This window comes from Dipteris shenzhenensis, chromosome 1 (genome assembly GCF_047967505.1).
Source record: "Dipteris shenzhenensis isolate YYH24624 ecotype China chromosome 1, Dip_SZ_1.0, whole genome shotgun sequence".
Lineage (NCBI taxonomy): Eukaryota > Viridiplantae > Streptophyta > Polypodiopsida > Gleicheniales > Dipteridaceae > Dipteris > Dipteris shenzhenensis.
The window spans coordinates 20,657,760-20,683,633 of NC_141596.1; positions in this window are offsets into that span (position 1 = coordinate 20,657,760).

Below are 25,874 nucleotides of genomic sequence, written 5' to 3' on the forward strand. Positions count from 1 at the left end.
AAAATACATATTCTATAGTAGGTGCCATACTATTTGTCCTATTTCCAAAATCTAGCCTGGCCACATGCCAATCTTTTGCAGTCAAAGGGAAGAGCTTAGACATTTAAAAACTGGTATGTAGCCCAATAGCCAGTCCATAATATTCCAAAATTTTCATGATAAAGTGTGTCCAATGTGTGTTGTATGGAAAGAAGAAATATTCGTCTGCATATGCTTAAGCAGAAAGTGTTTTCCCTATGAAAGTTGAAGCCCATGTAAATTGCCTTTTGCTTTAACTTTGTCTATGTATAACAATAAAGGATGGGCAGTAATGGCATAAAGTAAAGCATTGAGAGGGCATCCTTGCCTAACTAATCTACCCAACATCCAAGGGCAAAGAGATCACTACCAACCATGCAATGAGCACTACTGTTTTGATATAACCAAAAGCTAGCATTGCACATTCTTGAACCAAAACCCATTCTTTGTAGTACCTGAGCAATGAAATCCCATTCCACAATATCAAAATCCTTAGCAATATCAACCTGCATAATTAGCATGTCTTGATTTGTATATTTGGCATATTCAATGCCTATGTATTCATTGGCAATATTGTCATCTGCCTTCATGGCACACAACCATACTGAGATGGATGCAATCCTGCATGAAGAGCCCCTTTCAATCAATTAACTAACATTTTCGTTATGAGCTTGTATATAATAGGCATCAAAGTGATAGGTCTCCAATCTGACATGGTTTCACGCATTTGTTTTTTTAAGACCAACTTTACTAGTCTCTTTTTCCATGAGCGAGGGAGAAGATGGATCTCCCAACAATGATTAACCATTTGAAAGATTAGACGGTTGAGTTGACTCTAATATGCATGAAAGAATTCCACTATAAGCTAGTCCCATCTTGAGGATTTTGATGCACCCAAAGAATTCAAGGTATAATCAAGCTCACTCTAAAGAAAAGGAATATCCATATTAAGAGCATCTTGAGGAAGCACTATAGACATGACCGTATGCGAAAAAAGATTCTTGGCTTCAATTTGAGAGGGAGTAGGTGGCAATGGTGCTATAAAAAGTTGGCTAAAATGGGTCAAGCATTTTGTTTCAAGTTCAAATGTATCTATTATCCAAGTTCTATCCAATCTTTTAACTCGAGCAATGCATTTCTTTTGTCTAGAAGTGTGCAAACTTTTAAAGAAGCTTTTGTATGAGAAACCCTTGTCCTCAAAAGTTTTTTGTCTTGCAGAAATTTTCCATTTCAAAATCTTCCACTGGTCATTTTAGCTTATGCAGATCCTGGCTGCAAAAAAATCAAGCATTTTAGCATTTTGCAATAGCCAAAGCTAACACAATTCTGAGTAATCTTGCATTTTCTATTTTGCAATTGCACCATTTTGCCTTTTATCCCCTATATATTGGCGCCCATACTACTTGATGAAATACAACATCCTTGTGGAAAAATACTGCCAAGCTACATCCATATCTTCATTGGTTGAATCACATGCTTTACCATTTCTATAAACTGCCACTGGTGGGGCTAAATCACACGCTTCGCCATTTCTCTAAACTGTCAATGTTCTGAATAACTTTTATTCACAATAAGAAGTCTTTGCATGGGTACCAAAATAGAGACCTATCCAAAGTGGTGAGTGATATGAAAGCACAAGCACCAACATGTTGCATGTGAAATCATTAGTAAAGTATACATGAATCAAGTACCACCTATCCAGTTGGCCCTAGTATTGAGAGTGTGTATTGTGATGAAACAAAAATGCTTTATTGGAGGGTTTTCAAAAAACCTAGAGATTAGAATCATGCAGATCTGAAGCCATGTAGCCTAGGAAGAGCATTCAATGGTGGGCATACTAGGTCGATTTGTTGTGTTGTCTTCAAAATTCATAGCATTATTAAAATCTCCACAAATGAGAGCATTTCCATGCCATGGATAAGTAGCAATCTCTAACCATAGACCTTGTCTAAGGGAAAGGTTCTAAAGGGCATAAATAGCTACGAATTCATATACTTCTCCATGAACCAAGCATTGTATTACTAATCATTTGCCACTTCGATGATTGAAGGCAAGATAGAAATTGAGATCCTATTTGCACAATAGCAATGTGCCAGCATAACTATCACATTTAGAAGAAAAAAAGTATGAACTTGCAAAATCTCCATATTCTCCAACAAGCACGTGTTATTATGCTCCTGCATGCAAACAATATGTGGTCGTGTTTTATAAACATAATTCTAAAATAGCCTCCATTTTTTTGGTCACACGGATGCCCTGTACATTATAAGAGACACCCTTTAGTGGTATATACATGAGAGAAAATTATGTGAGGGAAAAAAACAAAGGCAAATCAACAAGCTTCATGGGCCTTAACATCAATGCTATTAGCCATATCATTTTGAAGATGCGTAGAAGCAGCTATACTGTGTTTGTCTTTCACAATGTTATTCCAAAGGGCACCAACCATAGTAACATCACAAAAGGAAGGATACACACACACAATTTTCTCAGTAAAAATTTTTCTTACAAGCAACCCTCCCTTCCCCCCTTTTCTTTTCCACTTTCTTATCTTTGCAAACCCCCCCTAACTTGGTTCTTCCCCTATTTTAACTCTACCCTAGCCAATAAAAAATCCCCGCCATACCCCTTTTTTTAAATTAGATGACTTGGTTCTTCCCCCATTTTAACTCTACCCTAACCAATCCCTAGTCAATAAAAAATCCTCGCCATACCCCTTTTTTTAATTTAGATGATGTAATTCTTTATGGTTCATTAATATGGTTTTTTAAAGCATCTTATTTCTTCTTCTTTAAAACCCTTGTTATGTCTTTCCCCCTCCCTCCTAGCTACACCCTATAATTTCTAAATGTTTATTGACAGGATATATATATAAGCAACCCCCTTACTATACCCCTCCCTTTTTATAAAGTTACCATAACCTACACCTCAATCCCAAACCCTGTGTTTCCCCTAACAAGTCCCTAACCTTGATTGCCTTCGAACCACTCCCTAACTCACTATTCACTTGTCTTACTCTATACCTAGGTATTTTGTTCTTTATTCCCACCCACCTTTCTCAACTTTATAGGTCGTGTTCCCTCCATGGAGAGCTTTCTCAACTTTTGGTCTACGAGTGTGATCACCCCAATCGTAGATATGTGGCAAGGTTTATGGGTTGAGGTTTTTGCCTAGTTTGTTGGGCTTCTTAAGCCATTTGCAATGAATTGGTTAGGAGATCTTTTGTTTTTGCCGGTTCGACTATGCTAGTAGAGCCATGGAGCCCCTCATTTTGGATTTATAAAAATAACCCTTGATTATATTGGTCCCCCCTCCCTTTTAGCTACACCCTCTAGTCTTCGAGTAGTTATTGGCAATATACATATATATATATCTTATACATATAGCTTTATGTATATTTAAAGAATTTACACACACACACACACACACACACACACATCACACACACACACACACACACATGCACACACTCACATGCATAACCCCCGTAATTCTTATTCAAGGAGGAAACTCTTTCTTATCTTTTTGTGCTTTAGAGTTACCCAAAATCCCCCTAGACTTACTTAATTTTCTTTCTTATTCCTTTACTAAATTAATTATTGCATTTTTAATTGAACTTAAGCATTTATTTAAATTATCCTAAATCTTCAATAGACTGGAAATTTTATATCCCCCTCCCTCTTTTATTACCCTAAATATTTTTATCAACTTTTTCCACACTTTTTTTCATAAGAGTTATATTATACAAAGAGGTGCGATAACTACAAGAACCCTGCTATCTTCAGATTTTTTTCTTCTTTTGATAAAAACATATTTCCCCCCTCTACTCTCATATACACAAACACACAATGTTTTCTCTACCTGACTAGTATACATTTCTAATCAACCACCACACTTAATTGGCCACTCATTGGCCATCTTCCCCATTACTACATTACCGGCCCAAAAACATGGTGCTCCAATGGTACTCATCCACTTCATGGTCCATTATCCCATTAACCACATTTTCTATTACTACTAGGGGCCATTATCCCTTTTTAGTGGGCAAGCTAGTCCTTGCACTAGACATGTGCCATACGTATAAAGGTTCATTCTCTCATGAACTCCTTTCTAAAACATATGATGGTCCTTTAGATATGTGGTTGCCAATTAGATAAGCATAGAATTATTAAGTCTAGGAATTATCATAAGAGACATCAATATAGGTGTATGCGATAATCAAAAGCCTAAGAGACTCCTTGCTCATCCCAATGTGGGGAGCCATAGTAATGCTCTCGACATGTACACCTTGGAGTCACATGGGTCCCCAAGGGGAGGAGTGTGTGTGTGTGTGTGTGTGTGTGTGTGTGTGTGTGTGTGTGTGTGTGTGTGTGTGTGTGTGTGTGTGTGTGTGTGTGTGTGTGTGTGTGTGTGTGTGTGTGTGTGTGTTTTTCCCACCGACCGCATTCCCGCAGGTCCAACACACAATCCAAGTAAGGGCAGCAATCTGCCCATCACAATGGATTGGGTTGGACTACTACCCGAGATAAGATCACATCATTTGTAAGCAATAAACATTAATATTACATTCTAAATGGAACCCATAGTCCCTTGCCATTGTTGTTGGTATGAACGGGTCCTCAAATTATCATTAAAAGTAAAAGGAGTGTCTGATCTCTCCAACCAGTCGAAGGAAGATACAAAATTTCTAGTAATGGGCCAAAAAGGCTCCAATAGTAAGGGTATAAGAGTGTTAAGGGTCAGGGACATCCATCACAAACCATGTGAAGGTCCCTTGGCCGATTGGTCAAGGCCATGAGTAGGGATGACTTCAAATGGTCCCTTTGAATATCACTTGCTCCCATTGAACAATGTCATGATATTCTGCTATGCTAGTGAGGGGGGGGGACAGAAGTGGATCCTCGTAGCCAAGTCTGGCGAGGTCCTGAGACCAAGAAAGGACCTACAATAGATGATGTAAATCCAACAAGTTAGGATCTTTGAAATCCAAGCGAACTTGCATCGGTGTGTGTTACCTATTATTTCAATGAATCTAAATCTCTAGTAATCCATGCTCTTAGTCAACGCTTTTAAAGGCCCCTGGCAACCATTGCTTTATCAAGACTATGTTCACATTTACGTTAGTGCTAAAGGATGCAGTAGAGTCTAGAGATAATCCTCAAGAAACGAGAAATCCATTTAATTACTCTAGCTAAATTTCAATTCGTGAATCCAAGAGAATAATGTTTTGTCAATTATTCCAATGGTAAAATCCATAAGACAATTTCCAAATTAAGAAAGTTGCAAGGTAGTTCACTTTCAAGTACTCAAATTACAAACACATATAATTATGTAAGCGTGCATAACAGGGTCGAGAGCACTATATCTCTCTCTCAAGTGTATTCTTCAAGGTTGCCAACATCTTCTTCTGCAATATCATGCCCAAGACTCTACTTGCAAATCCAACAGAGAGGTGTGCCAACTCACCTGCATCCATCCACAAGCACATCATGTCAGAACATGAATACAATGCACTGTGGGACTGTAGGCTTCAATGCCAGCACACAGTTGTTATCCATGTCAATCTATCTAGACTAGCAATATCAAATCTTGGCATTCTAGTATTCGAAAAAGATCGGAGGTTGGCATTTAAAGAGTTAAAGAAATGCTTATAGAATGTTAAAGAAATTCTCAAGGGGATATATGGAATAATCACAGGCCCTATTGTCCTTTATATTCGATTCTTATCCAATCATAATGTTGAATCATCTTAGACCTACAAACAAGAACCCTGAAAAACTGATGCATAGAAACTTGCATATAGAACACAAGGGTAAATCCTGTCTTGACTCAGCTCATATCCAAGACAATTCCATGTTTCACCAACCAATCATATCCATGAAGTTCTAAAGGGAAGCCCAATGGTAGATGAATCCAAATGGGCTCAATGAGACCCCACAAGCATGGAATCAAGTCAAGATTAGCATTAATCAAATCTTGGGATTCTCATACTCCAAAGGAAGAAATCAATGCCAAGTCTAAGGAAAGTAATGAAAATAGATCTTACATACAAGTACCTGATACCAGATTCCAATATGGAGGGTCTTTAGAAACCGAGACCATCCTAAGGGTAACATATTACCCATGGAAATTTACCTTAAATTTCAAGTTAGCACCCCATGATAAATACACAAGAAATGAGGGCCTTTTCCATTCTAATACTCTAATGGTAATACAATAGTTGGATCCAAAAAGTTAAAGAAATGCTATAAATCGCTAGAGACATTTCCAAGTGGATTTTTGGAAACCCAAAAATAGGCAGTCTTAGTCCATTTAACAAAGGGAATGCCATTGCTATTTAATGAAAAGATCCTAAAGAAAGAATTAGTAAACTTGAGTCAACAAAGTATTCTTCTAACTGTATGTACTTGGAGTGGTGGTAATAGCCCCATGCTATAAAAATAAGGGGTCATAAGGTCCCAATTGTTCCCTAGCTATGCCAAGAACTATTAAGTGGCTATCGTCAATATATATGAAAGTAATCCTATGAGTATTTCCAAGTTTGAGACTATTAAAAATGGAAAATCTTTTCCAATTAGATCCCATAAATCATTCAATGGAAATTCATTATTAGTTCACAAATAGCAAACAAAACAGACCTTTTAGAAAGTCTAAATAACATTTAAACCAAGGCTAGAAGTATATACATATATATACGAGTATATGTGCCAAGGCTAATGAGATATATATACATCCAAGTATATAAGCCATTGTCTTTTAACATATCTATGCCATGGGCTTAAAATTTCTATTGTAATAGACTTAGGACTTTGTACTAACAAGTTTTCAAGTTTCTTCTCAAGATATCCGAATACACAAGGTGAAACTAGGTCGAGGAAGTGTAAGGTGACAAAAGTCAAAATCCTAATGATATAGATGTAGTTTGGACTCACAAAAGGTAGGCTCACAGTCATGAGCCAGTTATAGCATTGACTCTAGTAAAAGCAGCACTACTGGCTCTACTGGCTATAGTAGAATCCATGATTTCCAATGTTAACAGTCTAAAGAGAGACAGATAGAAAAGTATCAGACATCAATCTGCTACAGCATAAGCACGTAGCTCCATATATAGCATGCAATGCAAAATACAGAGACGAAAGGAAAGTAGGTGGGAGAAATCCATAATGACCGCGTAGCCAACCAAATACAATGGCCAAAGTTACGTTGAAGAATTCGCAGCTCAGGCACCCGACACCAGGGTTCCATGACCTTGTAGCAAGGGGGAGCAGGAGTCTATTCTTCACCAATCATCTGAGTAATGCGTGTCTTCAAGCTACGAGCATGAGCTGTCGCTTGCATAGGGCTTTGTAGTATGACTATGAACATGCGCCATCACCTGTGCATGGTGATTATATGCTTAAGTAGTGTGATTATATGCGAGTGGTTTTCCTCCTGGGAAGATATTTACAAGCCTCCAAAGGTGTATGAGGGGTAGGAAGTCAGTAGCTCTCAAGGGGCCGTCATTCTTCTTGAATTTGAACTTGAAGATTAGAGCATTCAAAGTGTGCTAGAGGATTAGGATGCCAATCATGGTCCAACCAAAAGCCTAAAGCCTACACACTGGGCTACAAGTGCCTTGCTGCTCCATGCAAAAAACTCTCTGTAACGGCGACCAAAATCCACCACAACCACCATGTTACTACCAAAATCAAAAAGATACATAATAGCGGTGAGGGCGATGCAAGCTGCTATCCAGAGAGGCATTAAGTGGAGTATCTACGAGTAGTCCCGAGCATTCTTGACAATGGCAAAGCTCAGAGTTCTGTCTATGTAGTCTGAGAGTTCCCTTGTTTTGTTGGAAAATGGGTCCTTGGTAATGCAATGCTAGAGCTGTGAAGGAGATGAAGAACACGCTTGCTACAAAAATCCATTGGCTGAATACAAATCTTCGATACCTGGTTGGGTTCCTTCAAATGAGAGGGAGACTGAGGGGATCTCCTTCATCTTCTTCACGTTTTTGCTACTGTCTCGCCATGCAAATGCCCTCCCACGATGGCTTTGTGTAAGTCCATCTACTTAGTCCTTCAAATGCTCTATTTTTCTTCTCTAGAGCAAAAGAGAGATGTTTTCCCTCCTATGCTTGAGGGAAGAGAGTACTCTATCCACAGCACTTAATTGGCCACTCATTGGCCATCTTCCCCATTACTACATTACCGGCCCAAAAACATGGTGCTCCAATGGTACTCATCCACTTCATGGTCCATTATCCCGTTAACCACATTTTCTATTGCTACTAGGGGCCATTATCCCTTTTTAGTGGGCAAGGTGGTCCTTGCGCTAAACATGTGCCATATGTATAAAGGTTCATTCTCTCATGAACTCCTTTCTAAAACATATGATGGTCCTTTCAATATGTGGCCACCAATTAGATAAGCATAGAAGTATCAAGTCTAGGAATTATCATAAGAGACATCGATATAGGTGTATGCGATAATCAAAAGCCTAAGAGACTCCTTGCTCATCCCAATGTGGGGAGCCATAGTAATGCTCTCGACATGTACACCTTGGGGTCACATGGGTCCCCAAGGGGAGGAGTGTGTGTGTGTGTGTGTGTGTGTGTGTGTGTGTTTTAAAAATAAAACCTTTTAAAGACACAGCACACGATGCTCAAATAAGGGTGGATAATAGATTTCTCATCTAGTGGGTAAACATAAAATATGTATCCAAAAAGTGTTGAATCTGTCGGGTAGTCCAGGCTCCAAGCTTCGGGTCCATTCACCAAAAAGAACCGGATGTTATGACTTCCCTAACTTTCCTTGCATTTTGCTTTTTGATACAAAAATGGTCTGATTCTATTCTCTTGTCCATTTGTTTCTCTTTTCTTCCGTCCATCCTCCAATATTTTAGAAATAAAGGCCATTTTGATAGGGTCTTTGTATGCAGACATCCTAGGAGTCTTATGGAATTTGTTTGAGTTTGTCCCTAGAATATCCTTTGAATCCACCTTGGTACGTATACAGAAGTGTTGAATCCATCAGGTAGTCCAAGCTCCAAGGTTAGGGTCCACTTACTTGCCACCATCCGAGAAAAACGAGGTGTTAGAACATCATCGTTTCAAATGGGTAGACAGGTAATGCCTATATCCCCAGGCATGTTATTGCTTTACCTAGGAACATAGACAACCATCTAGATTCACAAGTACTTGAAAAAATGGGTTTATGTTGGCAATTACTAGAAAAAAAGGAGGGTTAGTCCATGCCCTAACCAAAGACAATGGGCTGGTACGCCAAGCATAATGATCCCACATAAGATAATTTAATTAATCAAGCATCAATTGTTTAAGTCAAATATTTTTTGTTGAACAGTGTGTAGGATTAAGGGCTATAGGGAAACATTAACAAAAGCCTTTGTAAAGTTGGCTTTCCCAAGGAAGTCCTCTCATGGGTCCGAAGAAAAAAGGTAAATGATAGAATCGTGGGCTATATAATCTAGCTAAACTTAAGAAAAGAAGCAAAGTTTAATATATGTGAAAATCTATACTCAAGTAAGAGAGTTAATAGTTTCCTACAAGAACATAGACACAAGCAAAATATATATAGTATAGGAAGTTTGAGAAGGTAGGTTAGACAATGACCACCTTAAATTAGTTCGAATCAAGCAAAAGGAAAATCATGTAAACTAAGTATAGAAGCAAAAAAAGATATACATAGCTTACCAATAAATCTCATAATTAAAGAGCCCCCTATAACAAATCAAGAAATTAAATTTTAAAGAAGGCACTTTGAAATTTATGTGTTAGTTCAAAAAAAGATAAGGGGATAACAATTCAGTTACCAAAGGGACAACATTATGAAAGTTACTTATGTAGGAGCCACGTGTATATATAGAGGTATTAAATAATTTTAGCATATATATATATAAGTAGAAGGCACCATACTACTAGCTTAAGCAAAAAGATCATCTACATTATAAATGACGTTTTTTAATGAACAATAATGACCTACTTTGTAAGAGCATAAAACTAAATCAATGTCCATATGAAGGTGAGAAAAATACTACGTGAATTAATAGCTAAGATTATATCTAGCACTATAGCAAGCAAGCCCACATAGAGCCGTAGAGAGTAGTGATGTAGAGAAGTGAAGGCTCATACGTGAGGCTAGTCAAGTTGTACATACAAAAACTTACCTTCAAATCCAACTTGGCTATTATGGTCTTGCAAAGCATGTGGAAGATGAAGGTGCAACAGTGCCGGAGGCCATCCTTATGTGCGGAAGTAGAACATGGAGCTTGATGTTTGTGCAGCTCAACACCCAAAGTACATCACAGAGGAAGCTATGGCACATGCAACTGCAGCAGCAGATGAGGGAGGGCCATGGTTGACTAGGGCTCTTAACTAGGGGTCACTGGTCTACCCTATGCAGAGTTTCTAGGGAGCACTAAAGAGATCCACATGAGAGAGCTTCGTAGTCCTAGATAGTGCGCAGTCCGAAGGAGGTGGCTAAGGTGGCTATCTCAGTGACTACGGATGGAAGAGCGAGTCTCAAAGCAACGGAGACTATTACGGGTCTAGAGCGCAGCGATCGAGAGTAAGTCCACCAGGAGGTACTGCGCAAAGTACTCAGTGGGCTAGGCATAGCTTAGGAGTCCCTTAAATAGGCTAGGGATCTCGAGTCGGGGCCAATGGGTTGGGATATCTAGTCAAGGAGAGTAGAGTCAGTCAGTCGATTTTTTGGGAGGGTGTTTTTGTTAGATATCAATGCTCCACTCTCATGTAACTATGCGGGAACCAATTAACTCTACTTGTAAGCCCCCCATATAAGGAGAAGGCGTTTGAGTAGCTCGGTTATCTGGTAGGTCCTGGTTTGGACACCAGATGGGGGCCATGTGTGGCCTGATGGCTGGACGGCTTCAGATGGAGTTGGCACACTGCCAATTAGGCTACATGCAAGTGCGGGAAGGCATCCCATGACTGACAGCACTGAGGGTAGATGGAGCATTTCTCGAGGCAGCCCACTCTCAGGTTGCGGGGCCCGTTTGGAGCCCTAAATGGTCTCAGAATAGCAACCATAGGTTAGTTGCTCTATTCTCTACCACGATTCTATCGTGCAGTCGGTGGCCTATTTCGAGACCAACCCCCAGTCAACCGTTTTGGGTGGACTGGGTCGGTCACCCAATTGAGTCTAACTGACCACGAGTGGTGGCTATATAAGAGCAAGCCCATGAAGCCCATCATCATCACTGGCTACAGCAACCCTGATTCCTTAGCATCCAGCCTCCATCCTCTACTGTTTCCAACATGCCATCGAAGCTTCTCACACAGGAGCGCACAGTTGGGAGGCAACGCCATCTATTGTGTTAGTTTTACAGTAATCAAATTTTTTATTCTCCATACTATCTACTTTTCTCTCTTGCATACGAGATCCTATTATCTGTTGAGCACAGACATTGTATTGTTTTCTTACATGGTATCAGAACTTGGGCTCTAGCAAGAAGATTTGGTAGTGTGTTTTTGTTTACGAGCAGATTGTGAGAGATGGCCCAACCAGCAAGATTGTGAATCCCACTATTCGGCGAAAGCGAAAAGTTGGACGGCACTAACTATCCACTCTAGAAGTTCAAGATGAAGACCATCCTAAGCGTATACGAGCTTTGGGATACTGCTACTAGGGTGGACATGAAGCCAGTCACGAGAACGGATCCAGCCAATGCAGGACAACAGATAGTACCAACTGCGAATGAGATTCTCGTGTGGACAAGAAGAAATGCATATGCATTGTGTTCTATTGTTTGCAGTGTAAGTGACTCTGTCATGGCGTTAATTCAACATGTCACTACAGCGGAGGAGGCATGGACGGTCTTGAAAAATTCAGTACGAGACTACGAATCAGACACGGATTCAGAATTTGGAGGCTCAACTTGTGAACGAGAAACTATCTGAGTCTGAAATGGCAGAGAAGTTCATCACCAGGGTGAAGAATCTACACGATCAGATGACTACAATTGGCATCACCATCACCAGCAAGAATCTAGCACAAAGGTGCATACGGATTCTCCCACCAAAGTATGACAGTCTTGTTACGACGTTGAATATGCAGAACAAGAATCTGCCCCTGAACTTTGAGGATTTCAGTACAATTGTTCGATGTTCTTTATGTGCCAGATATCAAGAGGAACTTGTTGTCCATTTCTGCGATCACGGATCGGGACCTCAAAGTTCACTTTGATAAGAATGGCACACAGATTTTGGATCTTCAAGGGAAGGTCATTGATAAAGGTACACGGTGCAACAACATTTATGAACTCTCGACTTTCAGTGCTCGAGCCGATGTGAGCAACACTAAGCTGTGGCATGAGAGGTTTGGTCATCTAAACCTAAGTTCTTTAAACGAGATGCATAAAAGTGGAATGATTGCAGACCTACCAGAAATGATCTGCCCTATGTATGTGAAGCTTGCATGATGGGCAAGCAGCATCAGCAGCCCTTTCCTAAAGAGGCCAGCAGGGCAAAGGCTCCTCTAGAACTCGTTCAATGGACCTCTATGAAAAGATGGAGACGGAAGCTTTGGGTGGTTCCTACTACTTCATGATGCTAATCGATGACTACAATAGAAGGCTATGGATATACTTCCTAAAGACTAAAGATGAGGCTTTTAGTAAGTTCAAAGAATGGCATGTAATGGTCGAGAAAGAAATAGGGAAAAAGGTAAAGAAGTTGAGATCAGACAGAGGTGGTGAGTTCATATCAAGGGAATTCAAAAGTTACTGCAAAAGTCATGGGATCAAGAGGCAGAAACCTCCACCATATACATCATAGAAAAATGGAGTAGTAGAGCACAAGATGCATGTCATCTGTGAAAAAGGGCAAGAGTATGATGAAAGGGAAAGATTTGCCAAAGACTTTCTGGGCTGAAACATGTAACACGGTAGTTTACATTCTGAATTGTAGCTACACGAAGGCTGTGAACGGGATGACTCCACTACATGCCTTTCTGGTAAGAAACCTTCAGCTGCACATTTTAGAGTTTTTGGATGTGACTATTTTGCGCATGTCCCTAATGCCAAAAGGACCAAATGGGAACCGAAGAGCCAGAAGTGTATTTTCTTGGGCTATAGTGAAGAGGCAAAGGGTTACTATCTCTATAATCCTATTACCAAGAAGGTAATAGTAAGTTGCGATGTGGTCTTCTTAGAATAGCCGCATCAACTGGAGGAGGATGCTTCCTTCCCAGACAACCAGGACCAGGATATCCATCCAGTACAACCACCAACAGTAGACCGACCTCCCCCAACAATGCTTGGGAGGATTCAAGATAAAGAAGAGGAAGAAAAGCCTACTGAACCACAATAGCAATGGCCATTCCTGAAGTGAATAAAGCAGCTTTTGGACGGTAGAGAACCTCCAGCCATTGAGGAGGAACCATCCAAACACCACCAGTCCAAGAGATTAGAGGAGCAAAGAAGGATGCAAGAACACTTGGTCAACTACACTTTGATGACAGAGGTGATTCGTTTTGATGAACCCGTGTCTTAAAGAGGTACAGGGTGATGATAGGTGGATGGAGGCTATGCAGTCGAAGTATGGCACCATAATGAAGAACAAGACTTGGGACCTTGTGGATCGACCATGAAAATGCAAGGTAATCGGCACCAAGTGGGTGTACAAGACCAAGTACAAGTCCAATGGCATGTTGGATAAGTACAAGGCTCAGCTCATGGCGAAAGGATTTGGACAGGTACATGGTTTTGATTATCAAGATATTTTTGCTCCCACAACTCAACTAACCACAATTCACAGTGTTTTGGCTTTAGCAGCCTAGGGAAGTTGCCCCGTGTTTCAGATGGATGTAAAATCCACCTTTCTGAATGGAGATCTCAAGGAGGATGTATACGTGGAACAACCACCAGGTTTTGTGATCCCCGATTTAGAATGTAAAGTTTGTAAACTAAAGAAGGCACTTTACGGGCTGAAACAGGCCCCACGAGTGTGGTACCAATGGATTGATGCCTACTTTCTACAAAATAGGTTCAGGAGGAGCCCATCTTATGCAAATTTGTATATCTTCAGAGAAGGAGGCAGGTGTATGACCGTGGTCCTTTATGTGGATGACCTTGTCATAACAAGGAACCATGAAGAGAAGATCTCATAGACAAAGCAGTTGCTAGGAAGAGAGTTTGAAATGACAGGCCTCGGACTGATGCATTTCTGTTTGGGGATTGAAGTTTGGCAAGAGCCAAAATAGATCTTCATCTCATAGTTGAAGTATGCTAGAGAGATACTTAAGGCATTTGGCATGGCTGAGTGCAAGATAGTTGGCACTCCTATGGAAGTTGACGTGAAGCTCTCAAATGAGGATTCATCACCACTTGTGGATGAAGAAAAGTACAAAAGCTTGTGGGTAGTTTGATTTACTTATGCAACACATGGCCGGACATCAGTTTTGCAACTGGTGTACTAAGCAGGTTTTCCAATAAGCCCCGGGAGAACCATTGGAGGGCAAGGATGCGAGTGTTGAAATACATTAAAGGCACACTTGATTATGGCATCACCTATACCAAGGGCAACATCTTAACCGAACTCTGTGACTCGGATTGGTCAGGAGACATGGACAGCAGGAGATCAGTGACAGGTTATTGTTTCTCACTTAAATCTAGAGCTGTGTCATGGGTCAGCAAGAAGCAACCTACAGTTGCTCTTTCTTCTACCGAGGCTGAGTACAAATCAGCATGTTTTGCTCCTTGTAAGGCAGTATGGTTGAGGAGGATTTTAGGGGACATGGGTGCAGTGCAGAAAAAGCCTATGCAGTTATCATGTGACAATCAGAGTTGCATGGCAATTGCAAAAGCTCGCACAAAACACATTGAGATTCAATATCACTTTGTACGTGAGCTCATCATGGATCGAGAGGTCAACTTGTTGTACTGTCCGACTATAGAGAATGCTGCGGACATCTTCACGAAGGCTCTTAGAAGAGACTTGTTGGAGAGGCATCTTCATCGACTTGGCATTGGGCCGAAAAAGTAAGTTCACTTACAAGTGGACATTGAGGAGGGGTGTTAGATATCAATGTTCCACTCTCATATAACTACGTGGGAACCAGTTAACTCTACTTATAAGCCCCCCATATGAGGAGAAGGCATTTGAGTAGCTCGATTATTCGGTAGGTCTTGGTTTGGATACCAGATGGGGGCCATGTGTGGCCTAATGGTTGGACAGCTTCAGATAGAGTTGGCACACTGCCAACTAGGCTACATGCAAGTGTGGGAAGGCATCCCATGACTGACTGCATTGAGGGTAGATGGAGCATTTCCCAAGGTAGCCCACTCTCGGGTTGCAAGGCACGTTTGGAGCCCCAGATGATCCCGGATGGAACAGTAACCATAGGTTAGTTGCTCTATTCTGCACCACAATTCTATCGTGTGGTCGGTGGCCTATTTCGGGACCGACCCCCAGTCGGTCGTTTGGGCAAACTGGGTCGGTCACCCAATTGAGTCTAACCAACTACAAGTGGTGGCTATATAAGAGCAAGCCCGTGAAGCCCATCATCATCATTAGCTACAGCAACCATGATTCCTTAGCATCCAACCTCCGTCCTCTACTGTTTCCAACATGCCATCGAAGCTTCTCACACAAGAGCGCACGGCTGGGAGGCAGCGCCATCTATTGTATTAGTTTTACAGTAATCTAATTTTTTATTCTCCATACTATCTGCATTTCTCTCTTGCATACGAGATCCTATTATCTGTTGAGCATAGATGTATTGTTTTCTTACAGTTTTAGGGAGTATATAGTGGAGTGTATAGGCCAAAAATAAAATTGAACAATAACGATAACGATAGTGAGATTTAGGATAAAAGAACATAGAAAAAACAGGAGAATAACTAGAAAATAGTGACAATGAATAATTAGAGAAAGACTACAGAAATGAATTTACACAAGGAAATTATGAAACACGGTTTAGGAAACTAGAACTTTATACTATATTATAGTTGATTTAGTAGAAAAGAACATAAGAATGCATATCTATGTAGAGTGCGTAGAATAGGACATAACTGAAAATAGAAAAAATAGAAACAAAAAAGGTTTGGAGAAAAAGAAAAAGGGAATGGAATAATGAAATTTTAAAAGAAAATTCACAAGAAATGAAAAAGAAAAAATACAAAGAATTAAGGAAAATTAAAGACTAACAAAACTAAGAGAGAGAGAGAGAGAGAGATACACACAGAGAGAGAGGGAGAGAGAACGAGCGAGAGAGAGAGAGAGAGAGAGAGAGAGAGAGAGAGAGAGAGAGAGATTGTATGTGTGTGTGTGTGTGTGGAGGGAAAGTATGTGTGTGTGTGTGTGTGTGTGTGTGTGTGTGTGTGTGTGTGTGTGTGTGTGTGTGTGTGTGTGTGTGTGTGTGACAGTAAAGAGTAATAAAACATTTAAAAAAAGGGATGTGTGTGTGTGTGTGTGTGTGCATGTGTGTGTGTGTATGTGTGTGTGTTTGCATTTAAAAATTCCTTCAAGAATGAACCATACAATCAAATTTAGACTAAAGATTACTCAATCTAATAATAAATCGCTACTTGGAAAAAATAATAGAATTGATTGCTGCTGGTCCTGCCTGGCCAAGTGGCACATAGCCACGGGCCTAGGCCATATGCAGCCCCAGTCAGGGCCTATACATTACAATGATTTACTAAATGGTATCGATAATAGTTTTGTTGGAGTAGTTAGGCCTTTTTGCCAATTAATCAAGGAGTGGTGAACTATACCTGCCAACCAACCAAACAAAAAATCATAGTTAGAAAATTATGATATTTGTGTGAGTGCTAGGTATCCAGGCATCCCCCACACTCTTGTTATCAATGTTGTAATTAATTTGCAAAAAAAGCATTAACTATCGAGGCAATAAAGGAAAAGATTTGAAAAAGTACATTCATCTCAAGTATGTGCTCCCCATTGAGCAATGAAGTGGGAGGATCAAGACTACTTGTCACACTAGAAGAATTCCAAGTGTACAAATAGGCAACAACATATATAATCTATTATACGTTATTCTAATGGAATTATTCTAAACAAGATTGAAAGGTTAAAGAAGGAACAACCATAAGGAATAAATTACTAGGACTAAAGAAATTTTGTTTTTATAGAAAAATTAAACAAGAATAATTTAGAATTTAATGAGGAATGGATCCCTAGGAAGTGTAAATCTAATTCTAGCTGAGTGTATATATATTTATTTATTTACTTATTTACTTATTTATTTATTTATTATGGAGTAAAAAAATCTTTGAGATCCAAACTATTGTATTATCATTACAATACACCCTATGATCTAATCTAAATTAAGATTATGCATATATATATATATATATATAAAGATTATGCATTATATATAAAGGCTATTGACACATAAGCAAACCTATCAAAATATAAAAGTATATATAAGTCTTTAATTATATGTATATATACAAGGTTCTACTAAACATATATATAAGTCTCTATAGATACGTATATATAAGTCTCTATATACACGTAACTATCTAAGTATTTATTTATACATAAAGAGAAATAAAGCCCAAGTGAAGCTACGTAAAGCAATCATCAAGCCAAAAGTGTTGATCAAATCGAATCTGGAGTTGTGGGAGCCAAATGTACTAATAACCCAAGAAAGCACACCCACGGGCTATCCTAAATGCAAGCAACACCTCTCATAAATAGTCCATCGACAAGAAGAGCTCAATCATTACAAGAAACCATGGAAGATCACATAGGCCCAGAGAGCAAGTGAGAGCCAGTTGCGGCAAGAAGGGCTACGGTGGCACACATAGTGTCAATCATAACTACTACAACTAGTAAAAAGAAGTTACCATGCATCCAAACAGTGAAACCAGTAAAGAGAAGTCGCCAATCAGTGAACCAGGAAGCCCAGTACTCTGTAAGAGTGGAGAAAAGAAGAAAGGCTCGTAAGAGCAAAAGACCAAGACTTTAGTGGCAAAGCAAAGAGGCCATGCACCTTAGAGCTGGTGAGATGGTCGACTATGGCGACACAAGGAGAGAGCCGGTAGACCAAGCTACAAAGAAGTGGGGGGTCACAAAGTACGACCATGCCTTAACTTGACAAGTAGGGTAGATGACTTCAGTAAGGCAAAGCAAGAAGGCAGAAATGCAAGAGAGGGAGAGCATCGAGGAAGCTGTAGAAGTAAAGCTTGTTGAAAAGAGGAGGTGTAGCAAAAGCAAGAGGGGAGTGCTAATGCAAAGGGAGGCCAGGGAGCAAAATGAGACTTGTAGGAGGCAAGGTCGCATGAGGAAAGATAAGAATGTAATGGATAAGGGGATCATAACTACGTAGAGGTGCACACCCACTTTACAATCATGGGCTATGGTTCCAACATGTACTTAGGGGTTTTTTTAAAAGGCCCATGAATAGTATTTTGCCAAGCTCTAAGCCATGTTGTCCATATTTAAAACCACCTTTAGCCAAGGGGATAGATTCCGAGACACAATTATAAATTAATTCTAGAATTTTCAATAATCATGGAAAAAAACCAAGTTCAATCACAATAGCCTCATACAAAAGCTATTGTTATGGGATACCAAAGTAAGTAAAAAATTAAAACCCATCTAGTGTTGGCCACACATGTGTATGTTTGAACATATGTCATTATTAATAAATTGTTATCAGATCCCCATTAGAATTAACTATGGTACCATAACCTTAAACAATAGGTATTACTATGTGTAAATGTGTAAGAGAGAGGAGAGAGAACAAGAGAAAGAGAGAGAAAAAGCAAGAGAAAGAAAAAATAACGAGAGAGAGAGAGAGAGAGAGAGAGAGAGAGAGCTTAACCCAATCTAACAAATTAAGGTACATAAAAAAGACAGGTTAAAAGAAGGAAGGAGAGAGAGAGAGAGAGAGAGAGAGAGAGAGAGAGAGAGAGAGAGAGAATGTGTGTGTGTGTGTGTGTGTGTGTGTGTGTGTGTGTGTGTGTGTGTGAGAGAGAGAGAGAGAGGAGAACACACAATATAGCTACATATACATTGTGTTGTATTGAACATAAACATGAATATATACATGAGAATCCTTAGGGTTAGGGTTAGGGTTAGGGTTTTCCCTAATACCCTTAAGGTATGGTACAAATTACACCATCCTCAACACTTACTGCATGAATCCCAACTATTGTAAGGCCGTCCAAGCTGACATTCAAAAGATGGAGCAAGCAGGGTTAATCTACCTAGTTGACTATTTAGAGTGGGTGAGTGGAATTATAGTTGTACCAAAAAGAGAGACTAAAAAACTCCAAGTTTGTGTCGACTTTCGAGTTTGAATGCAACCACACAACGAGATAGGTTTCCCCTTCCTTTCAATGACAAGGTTCTAGAGACAATGGCAAGTCATGCTTTGTACTCATTCATGGATGGTTATAGCGGCGGGTACAACCAAGTCAAGGTCCAACAATAGGATCAATCAAAAACAACCTTTGTCACTCGATGGGAAGCTTACACATACCAGATGATGCCCTTTAGTCTTTGTAATGCATTGGACCCATTTCAATGCCTTGTCACCAAGATATTCTAGGAGCATATTGGTACATTCCTTGAGGTCTTCTTGGATGACTTTTCTGCATAAGAATGCTTCCCATCTTGATCCAGCTATACAGAATGATCACCACTTCTTTCTACACCATGAGTTCCAAGAGTCATCTTGATCCCCTTCAAGGCGCCAACTCTAAGAAATCCCTCAGAGAAGTTCCCCATCCAAAACAACACAAAGTGTATGTTGGACCAGATATCATAGTCATTTTGGACGAGGATCACATCCAGCCCACACCCCAGGGGGCTTCACCCACCTCATCTTGGAGTGCTTTAGCATCTAGTTCCGCTCATGTTGGCTTGGACTATACTCCTCCAATGGGAACTCATGGCCCTAATGACACATCCCACATCAACCCATTCTAGGGTCAAGGCAGCCTTCAAACTCCTACTTGATCCCAATATCTCACTCTCATCCTCTTATCATCATTGAAGATTGAGGCACCGTCGCTTTCACAGTTTGACAAGGTGGTTTTTTCCTTCATGGATGGAAAGTTGTGCACGTCTCTCATCAAGTCCTATGACATCGGTAATGACACTTTTGAGTTCTTGGGTTCACGCACACTCTTACACCTTCTCGTGTCAACTTACCTTCACCTTCCCAACTTGCTAATCCATTCCACTTTTGGAGAGTCTCAATGGCTTCTCACCTTCCTCACTCCTTGCAAATCTCAACGGCGGGGACATGAGTGTCACAATGAAATTGATGGGACAAGCAAGGAGGTCATCCTCAATCACTATTTCTTCTCATGACTGTATTCAACACCAGGGCATTTCTTCATCCCCAAGGGTATTTGGCTGGCCCTCAATGCATTCTTACAACCCAATCGTGCAACTTTGTTGCATTCTTTTGCTCCACTTTTCATAGTACAGTATGCAAGCATCAGGATACACATATGTGCAGATGTGGCCCCCATCTTACTTATTTCTTTCATCAGTGCGACGTGCCCCTCCCCTCTAACATGGATTCCTCCTTCACTTTTGACCCCTCCTTCTCCAACACATGTTGCCACTTCCCATCTTCCTCTGTTGCTCTCCATCTCACCCCTCCAACATCTCGACTCTTCTATCTTACTTCCCTATTCTCCGTTCCACCTCTGTAGCATCTCCTTCCTCCATCCCCTACTCTCCATCTCTCGCTTATAGCATCCCCACCTCTCCTATTCATTCCACCTCTCCTCTCCCTTCTAACTCTATGGCCTCTCCCCCCTTTGCATCTACAGTATCCACTAGGGTGTCTCTACAGGTGATTGATATTTTTTACACTCTTTCAGCGGAATCAGGATCCTAGGTGATACCAGTTTTCAGGGTGGGATCAGGTTTAGAGGTGATGCTTGTTTTTAGGGATCTGCTCCATGTGGGTCCATCGAGTGTTGCTTCCTCTATTCAAACAATTATTGATTCCATCATCGCCTCTTCTATCCATTATGGTTCTTTTGCTCCTATAGCATCCTCTGAGGGCTAGCATATTCCTCTTTCCTTGCTGCTTATTGAGTCTATGGAGGTACTATCCCCCTATAGGTCACCATTGTCTCCATCTCCAATTGACTCACATGCTAGGCTCACACACTCAGGGATCTTGTGGTTTTGATCTTAACTTCGAATTGGGTCTCCATTCTCCTCTCAATACAGATTTGACAGTGACAGCTACCACCATCACTCCTTCATCAGGATAGCAGGCTCCTCGCCTCACTCTAGTATGGTCCTTAGCTCCTACCACTATAGTTATACCCCCTTGGCGATACCAGATAGGACCATCTGACGTAGTGGCCACCCAAGCAGGTCCCACTATTTTTGTAGCTTCTACTTTCCCCTTCAAGTTGACTGTCCTCCCCTCTAGGAGAATGATATGCTAGACCATTCCATCACATCATCCTATGGTCAGTCTTTCTACATTGAGGCACAGTGGTAGGTGCAGGCTAAAGATTATCAAAAACTCTTTTGTGAGCTCAAGGATAGAAGGTCTCCCATGGACGTATAGGAGGAGGACATCAACTAGATAGTGATAATTCCCTTGTGCAATGCTCGACTCTATTAGATCCATAGCTCTTGCATGTTTTCTTAGTATGGATACCCTTGCACCTGTCGAGGATTTGGACAAATTGGAGGATTGGAGCCATGGCAAGCCTTTTTTAGGAGTTAATTCAGATCTTTGACAAGGAAGAAAGGTTAAGTTATGGGGACCACTATGCATGGACAAAGCAATCTATGCACATGGTGCAGTGGATCCTTAATGACATGTTTTCTCAACTCGGTGCAGCACTTCTCAAACTCCACAAGGCATACCCAGCACATGCTATCCTAGAAGTAGCACCTACAACTGCAATACGAGCGTCTCACATGCACACAGTAGTATAGTGAGAATGGTAGTCACGGCTTGAAGCCAAGGAGGCACTCTAACAAAATGCATCGGAAGAGCTTTAAGAGAAGAATTGCCTTGAGCAAGAGGGATGGGGGGATGAAAATCAAACACTTACAGTTCATCATGCATCATTGCATCACTCAACTCCGAGACCACCACACAGTAGAGCATGCTGCCACTAGAACTCAAATTAGCAAGGTCCAAGCAGAGCTTGTAGCCATGATAGAGCACCATACCACTATTGAAACATCCCATCAATCCTTGCAGCTTTCATCTTTACAAGCTAAGCTCACCCTTCTCCAATTGCACCATGATCACTACAAGTCAGGCTATCATTGCTATATGGGCAAGTATGAGAGCTTACACAATATCATGGACACGATTGAGGTGGAGTAGGAAGATACATGCTCGGGAGAATTTGCAACTCCATGACATACTCTAGGCATCAGACTTGGTTTTCCTTCCTTGTGATCAAAGAGCTCTCAATTCTATACATGGAAGTTTTTTGGTTTACTTTTCTTCCTATGATCCAGCAAGCATTTGCTCTTGGACATGATGTAGTCGCCTTTTTCTTTTTTGGTGATGTATCTGGTGACTTACTATTCTACATAGCTTGGTGTTACTCTTGTATATAGCATGGTGTTGCTCTCATAATCTTCGGTCATCTTCATGAATTATACAACCATGAGCATACTCTTAAGACTTACACACTCTTTTATTTCAATTTTTCTTTTCCAATGTAAGGCCATGAGCCATTAGTTTATTTCATTTCATGATTTGGGACCACGAGCCCTTGTAACTTCAAAGATCACACCGTTGTAACTCAGTTGTCCCACTAGCCTTGTATTCCAACTCACCCACTCATCAGGACGGTGAATGATAGTGGCAAGGGAGTTGTTGCAGATATTCAAGTTCAAGCCATGCCAACCATGTGGTAAGTATGTCATCTAGGTGACAAGGTGACAACCATATGACAACCAGGTGACAAGGTGACAACCATGTGACAACTCTATCACCATGTTGACCATGTGACAAATATGTCAGCGAGCTGATAAGATGACATTAATGACAACTATGTCAACTTGAGATAACCATGGTCACTTGTGTATGTCAGCAAGACCTCACAAGTCCACCTCAGTGATCATGTCATAAATTTAGTCATTTGCATAGCAACCTGTGTAAATTGTGGTGCAGAGGAGTAGCTAGGAGCTACACATGGAGAAGATAAATACGCAATGACTAGGAGTCACTTGGCTAAGCAGTGCACATGGAGTAGTGCATATGAAGCACTGGACCACAACATGAGCTAATTATATCACCAACTAGAACGAGGTTGGCGGGTCAGGAAGTGGTTGAAGCCTTGAAGAGTCAAAGTGGTGGGATGGCTAAGGGAGATAGAGACACCACCAATGGGGAGAACCGGAGAAGATTCTAGATTGTAGGGGAATAGGAGAGTGAGAAGAAGGCTTCAGTACAGTAGCTCGCCTAGTATAATTCCTACAATAAACAACCAGCAAGAATAAACAACCAGCAAGAGTAGTACAGATTGAAGTAGTTACACACTATACAGACCATAGAGTAAACAATCTCAACAACTAAGGACACCACTACCATATATAAATAACTATGAAAAGCTACAACATACGATGACTGTTGGACAAAACTGATGTAATGGGGGTTGTACCAAGGGCTACAAGTTTGGTGTGAGTTTGTGTGTCACCACATGGTGGTTAGTGACCAGGTTAGGTGGTAGAAGGTTCTATTAAGTGTGATTGATAGATTCATGGGTTGTATTGAGAGATCATTGGAGTAATTTGTGGATTTGGAGGTGCTCTCCCTTATGCACATGCATTGTATCAGTTTCCTTTATAAGGGCACTTCTAATCATGAATACAGTAGTATGTTCCTTAATTGTTGTTGGCATTCTCCATGCTTCCATTGGTGCTCCATCATGTGTTTTCAAAGCTTGATTACCCTCCTTGAGCCACGTCATCATCTTCCCCACCTCTCTTCTTCTTGTTCATCTCTTCTTCCTTTCTGCCTATTTTTTGCTTAAGCTTGTTGTCCACCCTTAATGAATTATTCCATGAGCCCTATGAGCTAAAGATTCCTGATGACTAGGCAAATCTCTGGTCCAAAGGAATTAAAGAAAAACACTGCCATCTACTTGTCCTTTCACTCCCACTAGTCACCAAAAATTCATGTAATGTTCTCTATAGGAGTCACCATTCACACAACGGTTCAAGCTACAATTGGATGACATCATGAGGAGGATGCTGATGACGCTTGAGCACCAATGCTCTAGCATATGAGGAGAAATCATGAAAAAACCAGTTGACAATGGCGCATTTCGCCCAGACCACCTGACGCAAATTGGCACAATTCTTCTTTGGTGGATGATATCTAGAGATAGAGCTTCCTTTCTATCTTGAGAGCTACTTGCATCAATTCAAATTTTGGGCTCCAAGATGCTACAATTTTCACAAGTTTTTTTTGACATTTTCACTTTGAAGGTTTGACTAAGTCAATATATGTTTAACTAAGTCAACATAGACTTGGGATCTTTACTCTTGATTGCATCTAGACTCAGTCTTCATTCAACACTTAGGTGTATGCAAGGTGCATAAAGGTTTTGAGAACAAAATTGAGGAGAGTCTTAATTAATGTATTGAAAGTCCTGACTATGTCTGGAAAATGACTTCCTCATGTGAGTCCTCCAACATTCAATAAATTAGGGTCAAAAATGTCATCAAGAAGAAGGCAAAGTTTGCTAAAAGGAAAGTGCTCCAAGCCAAACCCCGAGTTCCCTACTACTATCAGTGTGGAAAGAACCTTGTTTTTTCAGACTTTCTTGCTTGCAATATGCATTTATATGGTGATGGTTCTTTCTGAAGAGTAGTAAAGGAATTAGACATTGCCATTATTGATAAGACCTTCCCTATGGCTACCAAACAAAGATAGGTAAGTTTGAGGGTGAGGGATTTCACACATGGCAGACCAAAATCAATTTTATTCTCATGAATAATGGGATTTGGAATATTGCTAATGGGAAAGAGAAGAAACCTACTACTAGGGAAGGACAAGCATTATGGTTACCTAGGGATGAAAAGGCATTAGCTATCATTGTACTTGGGTTAATTGATTCCTTTATTCATCACATTGATGGTTGTGAAACTACACATGCTGCATGGAGGCGGCACCTTGAGATTGTCTTTGTAGCATAGGGGAAATGTTCCAAGTATAGTTACAATGGTACCATACTCATTACTTGTGAAACTACACATGCTGCATGGAAGCACCTTGAGACTATCTTTGGAGCATAGGGGAAATGTTCCAAGTAATTTGTGGATCTGGAGCACAAGGGAAAAGTTTAATCAAACTCTGGTAGATTAGGGAGAGTAGTTAGAATGGTACCATATGACAAAATATGAAGAGGGGAGAGAAGAAGAGTGGAGATGAGGAGAGAGGGCACAGCTAAAGAGCACACCACAAATGACTAATTGTACACTAGATTTAGTTGAAAAAATAGAATATATACAAACCCGTTTAGGGTTAGGGTTAGGGTTAGGGGATCTAACCCTTTCCTTTATAGCACTCTATAAAGTTAATGCTATGCACATATGATCACGTGATGGTGCTATGCACACATGATCACATGATGTTGAGCATGAACTCTCAACACTTCCCTCAAGATCAACATCATGAAGTAGACCTTCCCTCAAGATGATGATTCTGGGGAATCGAAGAAGGACTGAGCATTACATTCCATCACACCCCTTTAATGGGAATGTCCTTCCTCTGCATCAAACCAAGAGCTAATCGGTGTTTCTCGAAAAGCTCTTTACCAAGTGGTTTGGTAAAGATGTCTGCAACATTTTCTTTGCTATCACAATGCTACAGTGTGATGTCACCAAGTAACACTCTTTCTCTGATGAA